The sequence below is a fragment of the Podarcis gaigeae genome, assembly GCF_964106915.1.
Source record: "Podarcis gaigeae genome assembly, chromosome: 5".
In the NCBI taxonomy this organism is placed as follows: Eukaryota; Metazoa; Chordata; class Lepidosauria; order Squamata; family Lacertidae; genus Podarcis; species Podarcis gaigeae.
In genome coordinates, this window is record NC_139681.1 from 49,127,726 (window position 1) to 49,146,134 (window position 18,409).

The following is an 18,409-nucleotide window of genomic DNA, read 5'->3' on the forward strand; positions in this document are numbered from 1 at the left end:
CTGGGCTAAGTAGAATTGGCATGCAGCTGTATGAGATTTAGGTAGAACTGGCATCTTTCCCTTTTTAAAAAACCCAACATAGCTCCCGATGAAGATATCTTTAGGGTATAGATTCACTGAAGAAAAAAGAAAAGTCAAACAGTGGCATGGCAGGCAGAAATAAAACAGGTGAAGCTTTCTCCACAAACACATGCTAAGAAAGAAAACACCCTGTGGAATTTCTAACTGTTGTGCTTCCAAGGATTCTTCAGCATAGGAGTTATAGGTGCAACACTAGCCGTGCCCATCTATTAACTCCCTGCAAAAAAGCAATTAGAATCAAAGGAAGGGAGAAGGGGGGAAATTTTGGTGCCACCTCCTCCATTCCTTTCCCATTTCTCAGCCCCTCTACAAATTGGAGGGTAACTTCTGCAGCTGTTCTAAGCCCTGATTGTGCAGGGAGTCTCCTAAGAACATAAGAAATGGCCCATCTAGTCCAGCATCCTGTTTTCATAGTGGGCAGCTAGATACCTATGGGGAAACCAGAAAAAAGGCACTGAGCATAGCAGCACTGTCTCTGACAGTGGATTTAGTGCATAGCCACTGTGTTTATGCCTCCACAACAACAGCTGTTTCCTGCTGCAGATGTCATCCCTCCAATGCATGGAGGATGATGGAGCTCCCAATGGAAGCAGTAGGGTCAACAATACAAGCTCTGTCCTGTCTTTCATGCTATTCTAATTGTGTGGGGTGGAAGCACCTGAACTAGGACTCCGCTAGACTGGTAAAGAAACAGCTATTTATATGTGTCGTATGTGCAATATAACATTGTGCCAGAAGGTGATGTGGAGTCCCATTTTTCTCTACATGTTTTCCCTGTTTAAAGTTACAATGCTTTAAACTGAAACACTTTTTTGATTAGTCTAGGCCAGGCATAGGCAAGCTTGGCCCTCCAGATCTTTTGGGACTACAACTCCCATCATCCCTAGCTAACAGGACCAGTGGTCAGGGATGATGGGAATTGTAGTCTCAGAACATCTGGAGGGTCAAGTTTGCCGATGTCTGGTCTAGATCCAGCCCAGAACTATTACAAAAGGGCCACAGGGATGAATAGATTTTATCAACCATGTATGTTGGGAGTCTGTAGCCCTGCTTCAGCTCTAGTCACTAGTAACTAGTTGCATGTAACAGCCAGTATCCGAAGATGGGAACCTGTAACCTGTATGCTCAAAACTGTTTGAATTAGAAGGGCAATTTAAATGGAGAAGGAGGTAATCGAATCTAGTACATCCCCCACCCCTCCTTGAAAATGATTACTGAGCAAATTAGTGATATTTATTTGAAGGCAGGTTTGTACATGCCACCAGCCTCAAAGATCTACTACGGTGAAGCTCACAAGTGAAGCTACAATACCAGGGCATCCATTTTTGTTTTTGAAATATAAAAGTTTGTCCTATTTTTTAAAAAAGAGGGGATTTAATGAAGGGTCTGCTTAACAACGATAACCTGGGTTTAAAGAAACTATAGCCATCATTGTTCATTCCTCCTCTTTATTGATGTAATTTAATTATCATATAGACACAAACATTTTCTCCACTACTGGGTGCTTCACATCTGTTCGCAGAGATTTGATTAGGGCTACACAAATGTGCTCGATTAGAGCATCTCGTCGGTAGAATTCAAACCACCTGGATATTTTAGCAACATCAATAAGAATAATTCTTTTTTCCAAATCGGTAAAGCCAGGCTATATTAAAAAGAATTAATTAATGAGTACCAGATAGACAAAGCAAACATTTGACAATGAATCATATTATCAAAGTGTTTGTGTGAGATCCCGCTCAGCTTATGTTTAGATGTCAAATTATATTACCAAAACTAAACAACCTGTTCAAGTGATCTCTTTATGCAAAAAGTCTGTGTTACAGGCATTTATTTTGGTGCAAGCGTAATAAACAGTGGCAGAGCATTTTAACAATAGCAATACTTAACAGCAGTAAGCAATAATATGCACACGTATGTGCTTTTAGGAGGGAAAAAAATCTTCTTCATTTTGTTTTTCAGTTTTCAGGTGGAATATTTAGAATGTAAGAATCCAACCTATCCACCCACACTTTTGACTTTAATTTTCTCTCAGGCATTAGAATGATATCTATAGAATCACAGATAACAGTACACCAAAAGAGATGGGAGACGGGAGATTCACCACCTCTGGCGGCCACGTCTACATAAACAGCTGACGACCTCCTAAAACTGCTTCTAGAATATTAATGCTTTAGGCTGAAGACATATATGTGCAACAATATCATAACTGATACTCCCCTTTCCCAGGAAACTGAGTACTAGAGAGAAGATTCTAGCTTAGCCATTCCTAGTATGCCAGCTGACTGGGTTGGGGGCTTTACTGGGGAGAGTGCTCAAGAATGCAGTCCCCACCAAAACTGCTATCTGAAGTGGTACAGTCCACATGCAGTTCTGTTTGGGGTAAAAAGGTAAAGGGACCCCTGACCATTAGGTCCACTCGTGGCTGACTCTGGGGTTGCAGTGCTCATCTCGCTTTATTGGCCGAGGGAGCTGGTGTACAGCTTCTGGGTCATGTGGCCAGCATGACTAAGCCGCTTCTGGCAAACCGGAGCAGCGCACGGAAACGTCGTTTACCTTCCCGCCGGAGAGGTACCTGTTTATCTACTTGCACTTTGACGTGCTTTCGAACTGCTAGGTTGGCAGGAGCAGGGACCAAGCAACGGGAGCTCACCCCGTCATGGGGATTCAAACCACCAAACTTCTAATCGGCAAGTCCTAGGCTCTGTGGCTTAACCCACAGCGCCACCCGCGTCCCTATTCTGCTTGGGGTAGATGCAGCCTAAAATGATGGTTGGAACTAGATAGTCAAATTAAAGTGGAGGAGGTCTATGTGACAGCAGCTAGCAAAGGCAAGGTTTGCTGCAAAGCACACCATGGTTTGTTATTGGGGAAACCAGCCCAACCTGGAGACAGCATCATTACAACTATGCAAGTAAGAACAAGAAACTTGTTACTTAGTTAACTATACCCCATACTGAGCCATAATCATGATTCTTAGGCATTTAGGATATGGTTACCAGATTTTTTCCAAGGATTCCAGGGACACTTCTTTTTTTCTAATTTCATGCTTTATTTTAGGAAAGGGTTGCCCAGAGTTCTTGACCTTTTTTTAATGGGGGACCCCAAAGTTGTCGGGCGTGCACCTCAACACAAGGCAGGCAGAGAAGCCCATCTACAAACACACAAATGCCAAAAAAAGAGGTGGGGGGGGAGAGAGATTGAGTAAAGGCGCTTGCTGGTCTTGGGAAAACACATATTAAAATACAAATAAGGCACCGGCTTCCAATAACCGGGAGACCACTGAAGGGTGAGTGCAGTCTCTATGGAGATTTAACAGGCGGTGGTGGTGCCTCTTTACCAGAGGTGGACAAACAGCGGACTCGCACGCAGCCCTCCTCACAAGAGAGGCTGCTGGTGCCAGAGAAGGCACAGAGGGAGGGAGGGAGGCTATGTCTCCCGAGAATGTTTCAACCCCCACCCCCATGCCCCACTCCCGGTGGTAAGCCAGCGTGGCACCGCAGGGGACAAGGGGTGCCGCAGCATCAGTGAGCCAGTGTGGTGGTGTGGTTAAAAGTGGTGGACTCGTAATCTGGTGAACCAGGTTCGCATCTCCGCTCCTCCACATGCAGCTGCTGGGTGACCTTGGGCCAGTCACACTTCTTTGAAGTCTCTCAGCCTCACTCACCTCACAGAGTGTTTGTTGTGGGGAAGGAAGGGAAAGGAGATTGTTAGCTGTTTTGAGACTCCTTAGGGTAGTGATAAAGCGGGATATCAAATCCAAACTCTTCCTCTCTTCCAAACTCTTCCTCGCCCCCCATTAAACTTACCATCTCTGCATTGGCCATTGGAGGGAGAGAAAGCAAAGGAGCCCGCCCGCCCAGCCGCCCGCCCACCTGCCTGCCTTCCTTCCCCACCCCCTGTTTCCCCCAGTCCCGTTTTCCCCAGCCTTCGCTTTCACGCCTCTTTGTTCCCATGAGAAGCTACTGCAGCGCTCCATCTCTCTCTCTCTCAACCGCGGCACAGCTCTTTTCTATGCTTCTCCTCCTCTTCTTCACCGCCTCAGCACCTCACTCGCGCCCCCCCCCCCAACTTGGGCATGCAGAGCCTGCAGCAGAAGAGTGCCATGGGCTCTGCGTGAGTTCGGGGTGAGCTTTGATCGAGGAAGCAAGCCAGAAAAAAGCTCTCTGTCTCACACCTCAGTTTAAATAGCACCCCCCACCACCAGCAGATTGGCTGGCTGTAACTTTGACGTGGCTGGGACCTCCGGTGCTGCTCTCTGCCATGGCGCCCGCCATGTTGCCTTGCCAGAAGTCCCCAAGCATAAATCTGGGGACATACATTAAAATCCGGGGGCATTCTGGGGACAGATTTTGTCCGGGGACAGATTGGTGAATCCGGGGACAGTCCCCGGGAACCAGGGATGTCTGGCAGCCCTAATTTAGGAGCCATTGATAAGCAGCACATGCTGGGAATGGCCCTGTTTCCCCCTATCATTAGATTGTTAAGTAATTATCACTATGCACCAGAAAACAATTACACAGAAATGCAATATAGCAAAGGTAACTCCTCTTCAGCCCCTGCTTAACTGAAGCCTTTTCTTAAAATTCTCTCAGCAGAATCCTAGACGTACCTTCTCAGAAATCAGTAGGGCTCACTTGCAGCCAGACAATTTGGTAGTTCCTCACTCCACATTGTTTAGATATGCTTTTAATTAGAACAACTGGTTTACGTGGACCATCTTGTATTGGGATTACTGAGTATCATAACATTCAAAATATAGAAATGACTGATGATGACTTTAAAGTGAGTTTCCCTCAGATTTATATTTTATTGGACTAATGTAAGTGAGAGCAGTATATTAGAAGGCTCCATCTGTCAACTGAAGTAAGAGCTGGCTGACAAGCCATCACAAGAATAAGCATGCTTAAAAGCTTCCTCAAGCTATATAATTAATTATGCTGTTTAATTATTTACACAATAATTAAATTACCTCTCACAACAGAACAAATGAACAGTGGGGACAATGCCCATTAATCTTTATTTAAAGAATTCTCCATAGTGACGCCCCTATGGGAAAAGGGAAGAAGAACACATTTTAAATGATCTGTTGTGTGATATATAGTTATGGCCATCTATGGTTATGGCTTCGGTGCAGATAACTAGGGCCCTATCAATGCACTGCATGATGACATGTTCTTTTAAAAAAGGAAACCAATGGGCTTTTAAAAAGAAAACAATGGACCTGTGATTACTCCTGCTCGAGACAGGCACCGTCAACTGCTGAAGCTTGGCGACCATTAATATCGCTCAAACTTCAGGATCCCAATGGTCCCAGTGCTTGTTTCAGTCACTCACAGTCATGGTTAAAGGTAAAGGTAAAGGGACCCCTGACCATTAGGTCCAGTCGCAGACGACTCTGGGGTTGCGGCGTTCATCTTGCTTTATTGGCCAAGGGAGCTGGCGTACAGCTTCCGGGTCATGTGGACAGCATGACTAAGCCGCTTCTGGTGAACCAGAGCAGCGCACGGAAATGCCGTTTACCTTCCCACCGGAGCGGTACCTATTTATCTACTTGCACTTTGACGTACTTTCGAACTGCTAGGTTGGCAGGAGCAGGGACCAAGCAACAGGAGCTCACCCCGTCGTGGGGATTCGAACCACCGACCTTCTGATCCTAGGCTCTGTGGTTTAATCCACAGCGCCACCCACGTCCCTTGACAGTCATGGTTATGCCACCCTAAACCCATATCCTCCAAGTGCCCCATTTTAAGTGGGTAAGGGATTTATATAGCCTTTGCTCTGCTCTTGTGACTGTGGCACTACGATCTATTTTATTGCAGTTTAAATATAAACTTTGGTTCCTAAGCAGGGTATACTAAAAAAACAAGAACAATTAAATGAATACCAAGCAAGCATAACTAGAAGACAGAATCCACTCTTTGTGGCCTGCACAGAACTCGAAAGTTAAAGAAACCATAAATCACCACGGTTACCTTCTTAAGTCTCTCCCAGCCCCCAGCCCACTTTTTTAACCATTGAACTTGAGAACAGTTGAACTCTCTTGATAATAATTTGGTCAGACAGAAATCTGGTTGGCCTGCCAGCTTGTGGTTCATTATGGTAAGCTCCTATCTGTAATTTACTCCTAGCCACAATGGAAAAAGGGAATTTATCTCCAATGTGTGTTGCATTACATAGGGCTGCATGTCATGTGGTGCCATGACACACACTGTAGTTTTGCAGAGCCGGATAAAATGCAATAACACGTTTTTTCAATGTAGTTTGCACAGAATGTGGCGGCATGGTTTTGATGGAGCAAGTTTTCTTTTTCTTAAGTCTGAATCAGCAAGACTCAGTCGGGCCACTCTCAAGTTGCTGTTTCCACATTTCCAAGTTAGGAATTCTGGCAGCCTTGGTGTCTGCACTGTGGAATTACATGGAGCTGGAGGTGTTCAGAAATAAGGGGTTCCTGATGTTCTTTGGAGCTGTGAGATTCAGAGACAAAACTAGGCTGATTTGCAAGGCAAATGACGAGTGGGTACAATTGTTTTTTGTGGCTTCAGTCCATCTTAAGGTATGAAAGCCATAATCAACAGCTGTGGACTCAAGATGAAACACCTGACTTGGGGGAAACATAGCCTTGGGTACAGAGATGGATGGACGAGTAACTGGATGTTGTGGTGGATTGGGTTAGACTCACACTTCAATTGTCATAGAACCATAGAATTCTAGAGGCCCAGTGGTATAGCCGGCACTGGCTATAGAGCTGGATAGAATAAGTTATAATTTTATTCACATAACAGATTCTCTCTTCTTGTTCCTCATGGTTCAGTCATACACATATGGCGAGCATATGGTAGGTATATTTTCATTATGGATGTTTTCCATATATTGATGGAACTGCGTTATTGTGCATTTTAATTAAGAGTGGATGTTATATAATTGAATTTATACTTGTAAACGGCTTAGCAGCCATTTTGGCATGTAAGAAGTATATCCCCCTTTTTTTTAAATTGGACTTTAGTAACAACAGACAGCTTACAGATAAAAGAAATTGGGGGAGTAACCTGGTTTAAAAATAGCAAGTTCCCACAATTGCCACTAAGAACACATGGGATACTGAGTCAATAAGAAAGCATACTAAGAAGGAAAGGATATATGGTCTATGGTTACAAAGCAGGCATCCCCAAACTTGGCCCTCCAGCTGTTTTGGGACTACAGTTCCCATCATCCCTGAGCACTGATCCTGTTAGTTAGGGATGATGGGAGTTGTAGTCCCAAAATAGCTGGAGGGCCGACTTTGGGAATGCTGGTTACAAAGGGTTCCATGGTCTAAATAAAAAAACCTTACAATTTATTGTTTCACAAAAGAAGAAAAGGGTAGCCTTAAACTGTACTAAATCCAGACTTTCTCAAACATCTGTGGGACCTGATGTTCCTGAGCTCCTGTGCTTGTATATGAAATAAAATTAAACCAAAAGCCAAAGAAGTGGTCCAAGGACTTTGGACCCTGGACACTTTGAGTATATGAAAGTTTTTCCCCCCAAGAAGGGTCATCTGCCAAGTCTTGGAATACCCGTGAAAGTCTTCCAATATATAAATTAATAAACGACAACAACATGTGCTGGTGCTAACAGAATATGCTTATCAGTAAGTCTATGGTGGGGACGCAGGTGGCGCTGTGGGTTAAACCACAGAGCCTAGGACTTACCAATCAGAAGGTCGGTGGTCCGAATCCCTGCGACGGGGTGAGCTCCCGTTGCTCGGTCCCTGCTCCTGCCAACCTAGCAGTTCGAAAGCACGTCAAAGTGCAAGTAGATAAATACCCTCCGGTGGGAAGGTAGATGGCGTTTCCATGCGTTGCTCTGGTTCGCCAGAAGTGGCTTAGTCATGCTGTCGACATGACTCGGAAGCTGTACGCCGGCTCCCTTGGCCAATAAAGCGAGATGAGCCCTGCAACCCCAGAGTTGTCCGCGACTGGACCTAATGGTCAGGGGTCCCTTTACCTTTACCTAAGTGTATGGTGAGACTCAGTGCTATTTTTCAAGAAAAAGAGTTGCTGGAACTCACCTTGAATGTCTCCCTTGTTCTCTTATGATGGCAATGGCACTCACCTGAGAGGTGCCAGAACTGAGTTCCAGCTGGGAAAAGCCCTGGTGAAACTGTATATGTATTCAAATACAGAACTTGTTCACTGAGCTCTGTGTGCATAATCCTATCTAAATGTGTTCTCTCACCACGATGCTTTTTTTCTTCCTCAAATGTCAGAAAGAGTAGCAAATTGGTGAGCCACCTTTCCGTTAACTGATGCTTGAGATGAAAAGCTCCATGGGATATATTGTGAAGTAAGAAAGAAGGGGAAAGAGAATTTTAAAAATGGTAAGCGTAAGATGCTCCTTATGATAATAGGACATAATTGGCAAAGTCTCCAAACGTGGCGTGAGAAATATTACCCATCCTTACGCTGAAAAGGGGGCAGGCTTCTTCAAGTGTCACCATCCGAATGAATAAAGATAAAATTGAAACACTTGTAACGTTAAAAATCTTACATGTCTTCTCAGAGGACTGAGACATACCATTCAAGAGGATTAGCTTCTAAAAGTCAGATAATCCTCACTGTTGGGATAAAATGTATCTTATAGAAATTCTTGTAACATACGCCACACAGGCATTTCCCTAAAATTAAATTAGCCACCCAAAAATGGAATTCATTTCGATACATTTTTAAAAGCTGCTTTAACGATCTGTTTGAAGATCTGGCCAGAGATTATAGGACGAAAAAAAGAAACACGTTTAGGGAAAATCAGGCAGAAATTGTAAACAGAAACTTAGAGAGGTTATAACTTAAGGTTACCATCGTTTTGGAGAAAAGAGGAAACTTCAATTTATTTGCTTTTTTATTTACTGCATTGATTTTCAGGATGGCAATACAGTTAGCAATCAAGCACATTATTGAATGTATTAAATAAAGAGATCTCATCTATTCCACCCTTAAAATCTAAACCTTGACTATAGAAAAAAATGAATATATATGTTGATGAAAATTCTCTCTGTGTGTGTGACAGGAGAGGTCATTTTAAACTATTATATATTTTTATCAGTGCATCGCCACCATATAGTAATTCAGGAATAGGAAACCTGTATTGGACTTCATCATCCCTAGCCACCATGGCCAATGGGATTTGGTGTCCAACAACATCTGGAGGTTCATCATCCCTGTAATAACAGCTTCATATTCAGTCTACTTATTAAAGCATGGGATTAATCTCCAATTGCTTTTCACAGAACGGGACAGGATAGCACCATTTTCAGCTGTATGAATCGACCTACATTGAACCTCTGAAAACAGCAGACCTACTGTAAGTCAACCTCTGTCCTTCAAAAACCTGGAAACACATTATAAATATCCCACCTTCTGCCACTGATGTGGAGCACAGCCAGGAATAATGCAGGTTGTGATCGACTGCCATTGAAGTGAACATGCAGTTAAACTTGCTCTGTGCCCTGACATCATCACGTTGTTTGTTTCCCAAAATATGTCAGCAGCAGTCAGTGACATGGGGTAAATTTTACAAAACAATAGAGAAGGGAGGACTTAATACATGGATTATACATGGATTTTGGGAAGCATACCCATTTTCTCTGTAATATGTTATTTCATCTAACCTGGAACACTTGTATAATATTTCCACAATAGAAGTTGCTTAATCTAAGTATCACTAAACCTAGGAAAATAAGGCAACTAATCGGTTGTTGGGTTAGAAAAGAGCCTTAACAACGTACAAACACAACTGCATTATTACAGATGAATCAGTAGAATTAATATTAGGTATTATTACCCAAGGAATCACACAAAATTGGAGACAAGGGGAGTGTTGACAATGAATAAGGTGTTTCCAGTAGATAAAATTCCTTTTGAGAATTAAAAAAGCTCATGGGAGAATATATGTATGAAAAGCTTGTACACAAGATTTGTTTAAAGTCTGCAATACCTTTTCAACTGAAAACACACATAGCCCAGTTCAGACATGAACTTAGGCAATGAGGCAGAGCTGGGATGAGTGAACGAGCTGTGCTATTCTTGCTGCCATCACCATCTCCCTCCATGAGCTGGAAGGATAACTTCTGAGGTGGGGGATTTCTCTACTTGTGTAGGTTCCCCACTCAGTTTAGAACCCTGATCTTTCTTGTTCAGCATCCAGCTACCAATATGTGTGCAATGCAGTAAAATAAGCAGAGGGCTCCCCTTCACAAACCAGAATTGGTAGTAGGCTAAAGTATTTCCAAATTCATCTTGTTTTTTCTTCATTGCCACCATAATCATAATAATACAATACAAATACCTTCATTGGCATTACAAGTTAAAACATTTCAAAACACTAGGATAAATTTAAATGGGGACAGGAGTGAGGCTGTTGAGGATCACAAGGTACTCGATAGTTCTGCTTCACCCTGTCTATTCCCTAGACTCCAGGGCCTAGAGGGATGATTCACTAATAACCCTTCCAGGTAAGATGGAGATTAAAAAGGAAGCCACTGGGCCAGTAGCGTCCTTGTCCCTATCCACTAGGAGGAACCTCATTTGGCTTTCTCTTGGAGCCATGGGTCACAGGTCCAATATCTTACTCAGCATCTGTTTGCAGAGTCTGCTGGGCAAAGGGCAGTCCAAAAGAATATGGTCCAGTGAATCTGGTACTCCTTGATTACAGGCACACAGGCGGGCTTGATAAGGAATTTGCAAGTATCTACCTGTGGTCACTGCGGATAGGGAAAGCATTTAGTCTTGCTGGCATAAAAGCTCTTCGTTGGGAAGGAAGTAGTAGGTCTTTTAGGTACATCCGTAAGAAGTAGTTATGCCAAGGGCCTCCAGAGAACAGGGTCTTAGAGTATGAGGAGACAAACGCTGTTTTTCATACCATCATCATCATCAATATGCAAAAAGACAGATTCCTACCACAAAGCTGTTGCCGTCTAAGGCCTACATCTGCCCCACACATTTAAAGTGCCATCATACCACTTAAAGGTTGTAGCTTCCCCCAAAGAATCATGGGGACTGCATTTTGCTATGGGTCTTGAGAGTTGTTAGAAGACCCTTATTCCCCTCACAGAGCCATTCCTTGGAAGAGGGACTGGTTGTAAAACCAGTATTTGGGGGTGGGGGGGTTGATTTGTGATTAAGCCCGGTTGCCTAATAAGGCACAAAACTACCTGTTGACCATTGGGTTTGTAACACAAGGGCTAAAATATCAATGCATGTCCCCCTTGGCCATTGATCTGCTACTAACATACCTCTTTGCTCTGTGTCTCGGGGCATTGATCTGCCACTGAAAGTATTTACAGCCTAAGCAATAACATGAGTGATTAGAGCAGCAAATGGCATTGAAAATGCCAGGGTTCTTGGAGCGATGACAAATGATGGGATTGATCTCTTTCAGTCGGGCAACCAGTCCTCTGATGTTATTCCATCTTCATTTCTGTATCATAAATATCATTCCAGTGGGACGTGAACTCCTTGGCATCCTGCTTTCAATACCCTTGGGCATTAACACATTGCTGGATTCAGCCTCAGCAGCCCTTGCTTCTTGGCAGAGGAGTCCTTGTACATACCAAGCCAAAACAGCTGTTGAAACAGTTTACAGGCTTTTTCCTCTCTTTTTGCAAAATGCCTTTTCGCACATCATCATGTTCTTTAAGATATCGAAGGGTGACCATAAGCAGTCAAGACTTTTTGTGCTGGGTCGGCGATAGCACCAGGAAAAAAATCTTGTTCAGAGAACAGGTGAAGTAACAGCAGGCAGGAACAGGCGACTTTTTCCCTTTGGCTTGCGGGTATGTTTTAAAGCTGTTGCCTTTTGTAAAATCCACCAAACTTGGCGGTCATAGCTGGTGCATTCAGCTGGGTCGCTACTATGCTCTGAACAGTTGTGTTCAACAACATTAAGTAGTTTACTTGTTTTCCAAAGAATGAAGGCTATGTAGCCTTAAAAATCTCAACCAGTCCCTGCTGCGGCATGCTGCTGTTGTTGCTGCTGCTGTTGTTGCTATACCGTGACTGTTCCTGCCACTATTGGAGAAGCATCAGAGTTTTCTTTCCTGCTGGATGAGAGTTTCCTTGCAGGGCTGCCAAGCAGCATCCACAGCAACAAGAAAAACGGCTCGGCTACGCCATGGACACATGTAGGCCCTCACTCATTCTGCTGATGCATCCCATTCAGGAATCCTTGTTTTGATCAAACTTTCTCTCAGCTTCTGTGGTAGGTAACAGTCATGAATATATTGATCAGCACCATAAGAGAGGCACAGAAAAAAGACCTTCTCCCAGTACAACACACATTAGGTAAGGAAAAATAAAGAGAAAAACATATACCCAATTCTCTCCTGGTACCTAACTGCATCAGTCCTCAAATGCTAATCACATGCTGCTACTTGCCTGCATGAATCTAATAAGTTTCTCACACAATTGTGTGATGGATGAGTGATCCCTTTTACTCAGAGAGAAAACACATCAGAGTAGAGAATCCATTTGTGTTCCTTAATGGTGTTACTTCCATGAGATTGAGGCAGGGCACTGTTCATTTCTTAGCACTTGGTGAAGGTGGGACTTTTGATTTAGTGGTGGGGGTGGGTTGTAGAGCCTCAGGAGCTGAAGTGACGGGTTGAGCTTGTGAGTGAGCTGGGATGGTTCAGCTCCAAACCATCTACCAAAGAGGCTACGTCTCATGAAATTTGGAAGAGAGATTATAACTCTACTGGGGGGTGGAGGTCAGTAGGCTCACATCTCCCTTCACACTAGCAATAACTGATTAGACTAGATTAACAAACTCCCCAGTACATATGCATGCATGTGGGAAATCTCACACATGTTTAAAAGCAACATGTTTGGGGAAAATTTGAGGACCTAAGTAGAAATTATGGGGCTCCATAGCTGCTCTGAATCGAGGCCTTTTTCCCTTTGTATTTGTATGTTTTTGCTTTAATTGTAAGTCACCTAGAGGCATTTTGCATTAGATGAAACTTACATTTAATAAATAAATGCTGTATTCCTCCCCCCACCAGTAAAGAAATATATGGTGTGAGGGCATCACTTTCAGCATTTCCTTGCCCCTGCAAACATCAGGTGATAAACTGGAATGAGAAACACTGAATGCTATGACATCACCGCATGTGCCACTTTTACTAGCCATTAGGGAGGTGAATGTCAGCAACAGCCACAAGACCTCCATAATGTCTAGTTAAGATCATCGTTTCGTTAACAATTTGCTCACATTTTGTTGTTGTTGTTTTTGTTCTTTCACTTCAAGTTTATTGCTTATTAGCAAAGGTCATTGCAATACAAAATACACATATGTAGCAGAGAAAAATAGCATACTATATCATATAAGAAGTAAACAAAGGATTCCTAGATTGCTGTGGTCCCCAGCACATATAACCATGTGCTTTTTTTAATGCACAGGGTGTATTGTTTTCTTTTTTCACTCTCTCTCTCAGCAGCAGATGCACACAGGACAAGCTTATATGTGACAATTTTCTATTGTACAATAAAAGAAAACATACCTTCTCAAATGTAGTCCTAGCCAGGATCTCTTCTGCCACAAGGATGTATGAAGGGCCAATCTAAATCATCATTACCCACATATTCCACTAACCATCTTGACCATACACATAAAGGCAATTATTAACTGGATTTTTTACAATCTCCGCGCAAAGTATATAGACAGAGTTTGCAAGTGAAGTAAAGGACAACAGATCACATATAAATGTTAAAAGCAAAACAAAAAAGTACCGTCATGAGAATTGCATATAATACAATCTATCCGTGTCAACTGAGATAAAAGAGCTTGATCTTACTTGGGGGGGGGGGGTTAGTTGTATCAACAGACACATTTTTTTCAGCTCATCTGATTCTAAACCTTAATGAACTATAATAGCTTCACATTTCTTCTCTCAATGGTCATAATTGCTCAGTGAGAAGTGACCTAAGTAATACTCTGTTTGCTAATAAAAGTAGTGATGATGAATGTGCCACCAGCAAAGTTGTGTATATCTAGCACCTATTTTCGTATGCCACAAATCTATCATCTATCTATCATCTATCTATCATCTATCTATCATCTATCTATCATCTATCTATCTATATCTATCTATCTATCTATCTATCTATCTATCTATCTATCTATCTATCATCTATCTATCTATCATCATCTATCTATCTATCATCTATCTATCTATCTATCTATCTATCTATCTATCTATCTATCTATCTATCATCTATCTATCATCTATCTATCTATCTATCTATCTATCTATCTATCTATCTATCTATCTATCTCTATCATCTATCTATCTATCTATCTATCTATCTATCTATCTATCTATCATATTCACAAAATTCATTTAGAGTCATTTTCACATCATATTTCCAGAGCTCTTTGATGCTCTGCCTAAATGCCTCCTTTTTTCTTTAAGAAAATGGGGATGGGAGTCAGGTTTCTGAGCACGTGTGCAGAGTGACTTTCCCCTCTGATTTATTAACATGCAATGCCACATATGTGATTTTCTTTCTGAAATATGGGAAAGAAATCTGCAGCCACATAATCCTGTGTGATCTATTTGTCAAAAACATGCTTCAAAAAGTCCATTTTAAAAGCAAGCATATTGTAATTAGTTACGGTTGAGTTTTAGGCTCCAAAAGATAAATCAATATAATTTATGTTTGCAATGGCTCATACTGTAAGTTCTATTGATATTGGACTGCTTCTCACGAGAGGTTTCACTAAATCAGTCCAAATGGCATGCGAGGGGATGGAAAGGTTTTGTTTTGTTGTTACATGCAAACTATGTAACACTCCAGTGATTATGTCAGAAAATGCAAGGATTTCCTTTTTAAAAAAAATAAACTAATGAAAGAGCAACAATAGGGCTGTATTTGGAACTATAAAAACAACGACCCAGCACCAACATTATTGTTTATCTCTTTGAATGTATCCAAAAAAAACCAAATTACCTACTTGGTTTCAAACCTGAAGAATGTATATAATGAAATCTGTATGTTGCTTAATATTTGTTTTTCAGCTTTCCCTTTTATTTCAAAAGCTCTATGCTTAGTTTGCTGAGGTCAGACAGAACCAAGTTTCAAGTCATTGCTCAGCTCGTACCTGGGTCCCATATATGGGCCCCATTGCTGAAGCCTACTCTGAAGCCCTGTAGCCATTTCACATGTATGTGGTGGAAGATGACAATGGAAGGTAAAACAAGAGCTCCCCCCACCACCAAGCTAAGAGCAAGTGTGGGGTTTCCAATCAGGATCAAGACTGCATCAGCAGGAAAAGGGTTAAAGCCCCCCCCAAACCACGGTCCTTCTGTAGTTAGGGGAGGGGTGAGCATTCTCTAGGAAAGAAAAATTATTGTGTTCAAGGGCAAGCAATGTGATTAACTTAACATGTTGTATGGGTCTTGGTGTAAGGAAATACACAAGGTTGGGGGGTGGGGACACAGCACCCCTGTAATAAAATGTCACAGTGCAGTATCCAACTAACGTATCCCATCAGTGCAAGGATTTCTGCTTGCACAATGAGACTTTCCCCCTCCTGTCCCCACATGCCCCACCTACTCCCCATATTTTTTCCAGAGATGGGGAGAATCCTTAGAACAGATTTATGGCGCACACAAGAGGAGGAGAGGAGAGAACTCCCATTATGCTATGTGGAAATCGTTTTACTGATGGAATGAGTTACTCAGTGCTACTTTGGATCCAACCCATGGAATGGAGTCTGCCTATTCACGGTTTGAGCCACTCCCCTCCACTGTATTGCCCCCGCCCATTTCCGCAGTCAGCCAATGAGAATGTTTCGGCAGTGTGCTTGAGGCTCAGATATGTTCACATTATACCATGGTTTGTTTTTAACCATGGTTTAATGTGGTGTGCAAATCAGGCCAGTGTATTTAATATTCTGCCTTTGAAAGATGGGTCTGTAGAGAGGTCTTCAGTGTTACTTGCCACCCTTTTCTACTCCTGGCTAGTCTCTTTGCATTACATTTAATTATAGAGTATGAAATTAAAGAGACAAGAGTTGCTGTTGTTGCTGCTTTTAAAGAGCATGTTGCATCCCTAAGTAGGGACTTTCAAAGGGTTTTGTAGAAAATTATGGTCATATATATTGGCTTTTGTTTGTTTATTCATGCTTCAGATTGGCCTTAAATCTCTCAAATTCTCATGGGTGGGGCTCCTCCGAAAGAAAATGAAACATATGGAAGAAGAATTATGTGTGTCACAACTGCCAAAATGATTTTATGGAGCAAACTCCTAGAGGGAGAGTCATGTTCTTGGTAATCTTGAGGTTTAAATCCCAAAGAAGAAGCCAGGGGATCAAGCTTAGATAACTGATTTTCCCCAACCAAATTCTTTCCATAATGCTGATCAAAAGGAGGATCTTTTCACCAGGATTTCATGCCTTGCTGAATCTGAAGTTCTACATGCTGCTTCCTCTTGGCATCTAAATTATTGTTCCCTTTGATCAACCCTCGCAAGTATCACATGCTTTGCAGCAGCTGATGGGGTGACATCATCTCACTGGCCCATCTACAGTAGATCTGTTAGCTCCTCAAATTTGTCTGCATCACCCACCTGAACCTCACCCCCACCCCACCATCCTCCCTCTTGCTGCCACCTGCTCCTTCCACCAAATGTCAGGGACGGGAGAGAGGGTAACGCTGCATGCAGGTTGCCTCATACACTCTTCTGGGAAAAGAATGACGGTTCACTGCCTAGACCTGCTCATGGGAAATGGGGAGAAGGGTTGTTAGATTTGGGATGGGTCCAGATCCAACTATTACGATAAGATCTTTGGCAAATGCCTCGTGTCCAATGCTCGAACACTTCTCGGGAGATAATCTGGTGAGCCATGTGGACCGTCAAGGGGAGGAGAACGTGGAAGTGCTCCAAACATCTGGGCTGCAGAGATCAGAGGTGCTAAAACAGCTCACCTGAGTTTTGAAATTAGAGCCATCCAGATGTACCATCCTGGGGGATCCTGTTTTATTAGTGTGGGCCTCACATTCAATTGTTGGGCTTTCCTTTGTATAATTTCCTTTTTGTGGGTGGGAGGGGGACTAGCATGCAACGCACTTGCCTTAAATGGATGCAGACATGTACTTATTTTGTCCTGGTATACCAGATAAACTCTTGCCTTAGGGGCTGTACATAGGAACAGGCACCACATGGAAAGCAATTTCAGTTGCTCCTCATGGCCTCTATGCCACAAGTTGCTTTTAAATACAAAAGTTCACCATGTGGTGGCAGTTTGAGTTGGCCTGGAGGAACGCACTGGATTTGCATGAGGCTCAGATGCTAACTCATTAGATAGAAACAGCTCTGGTGAAGATGAATTTAAAGTGACTTAAAGTCATTCATGCTTGTGCCAAGTAGTTTCCAGTTTAGCCTGTATGTAAGCCACTATCTCTAGTAAACATGTTTAACATATAGTAGTACCATTAGCATCAGACTACCAGGCACTAAGTTTGAGGCCCTTAAATGGCCACCAGGCAGGGGCTAGTGACCTGTTGGCAACAAGCTGTAGTCCATTAAGAGCCACTGTGCCCAGTAGCCAAGGGTTCAGATACTGTACTATCCTACTTTGAAAGTTCCCCCATGACAATTCAGCGTGAGTGGCAGCGATCACAGCCACTCAAAATGCCTCCTTTGGGGTTGAAGAGCCAATGACAATGCCAGAGTAGGGAGGTCCCGCTTCAGTCTCACCATTCCAATACCTGCATTGGCTCTGAGGCCCCAAAGGTGGCGTCTGAGTGGCTGAACTTATTGCCACTTGTGTTGAACTCATTTCAGGGATGTTTTCAAAGGTAAAGTTAAATGGCGACCTTTACCAGTCTAGGCTAGCTCTCTGTCTGCCTAGCAGGACAAGCAGTGAGAAGGTCAGCAGAGGCAGAAGAAGAGTGGTGCCACCCTGTTGCCCCAAAGTACAAAGCCCTGGAGTGTCAGCATAAGGAGGGAGATTTTGCCTGAGGTCACCTCAAGCCTGTCACTGTTAATGTAAGAAGAATTTGCATGATATTATTCTCAGCAACTGCTTGTCCTAGAATAAAGTTGCAGCTTCATTTGCCTAAATGGACTAAGCCAAACTGCATCATCAGATATTTGGGCCCTGACATGGGTCTAGTCCAACCTGTTAGGGACGAACAAGAAACATGGATAGCCGTGACTTTGGATAACTAAGCTCTGAGGAACAGATTTGTTGCTCTTCTTAAGCAAAGCAAGCCCCAAAGATATGTCTTAGTCAAAGCAAATTTCATTTGGAGATTCAAAAACATAATGTGAGGGAAATGTGTTGCA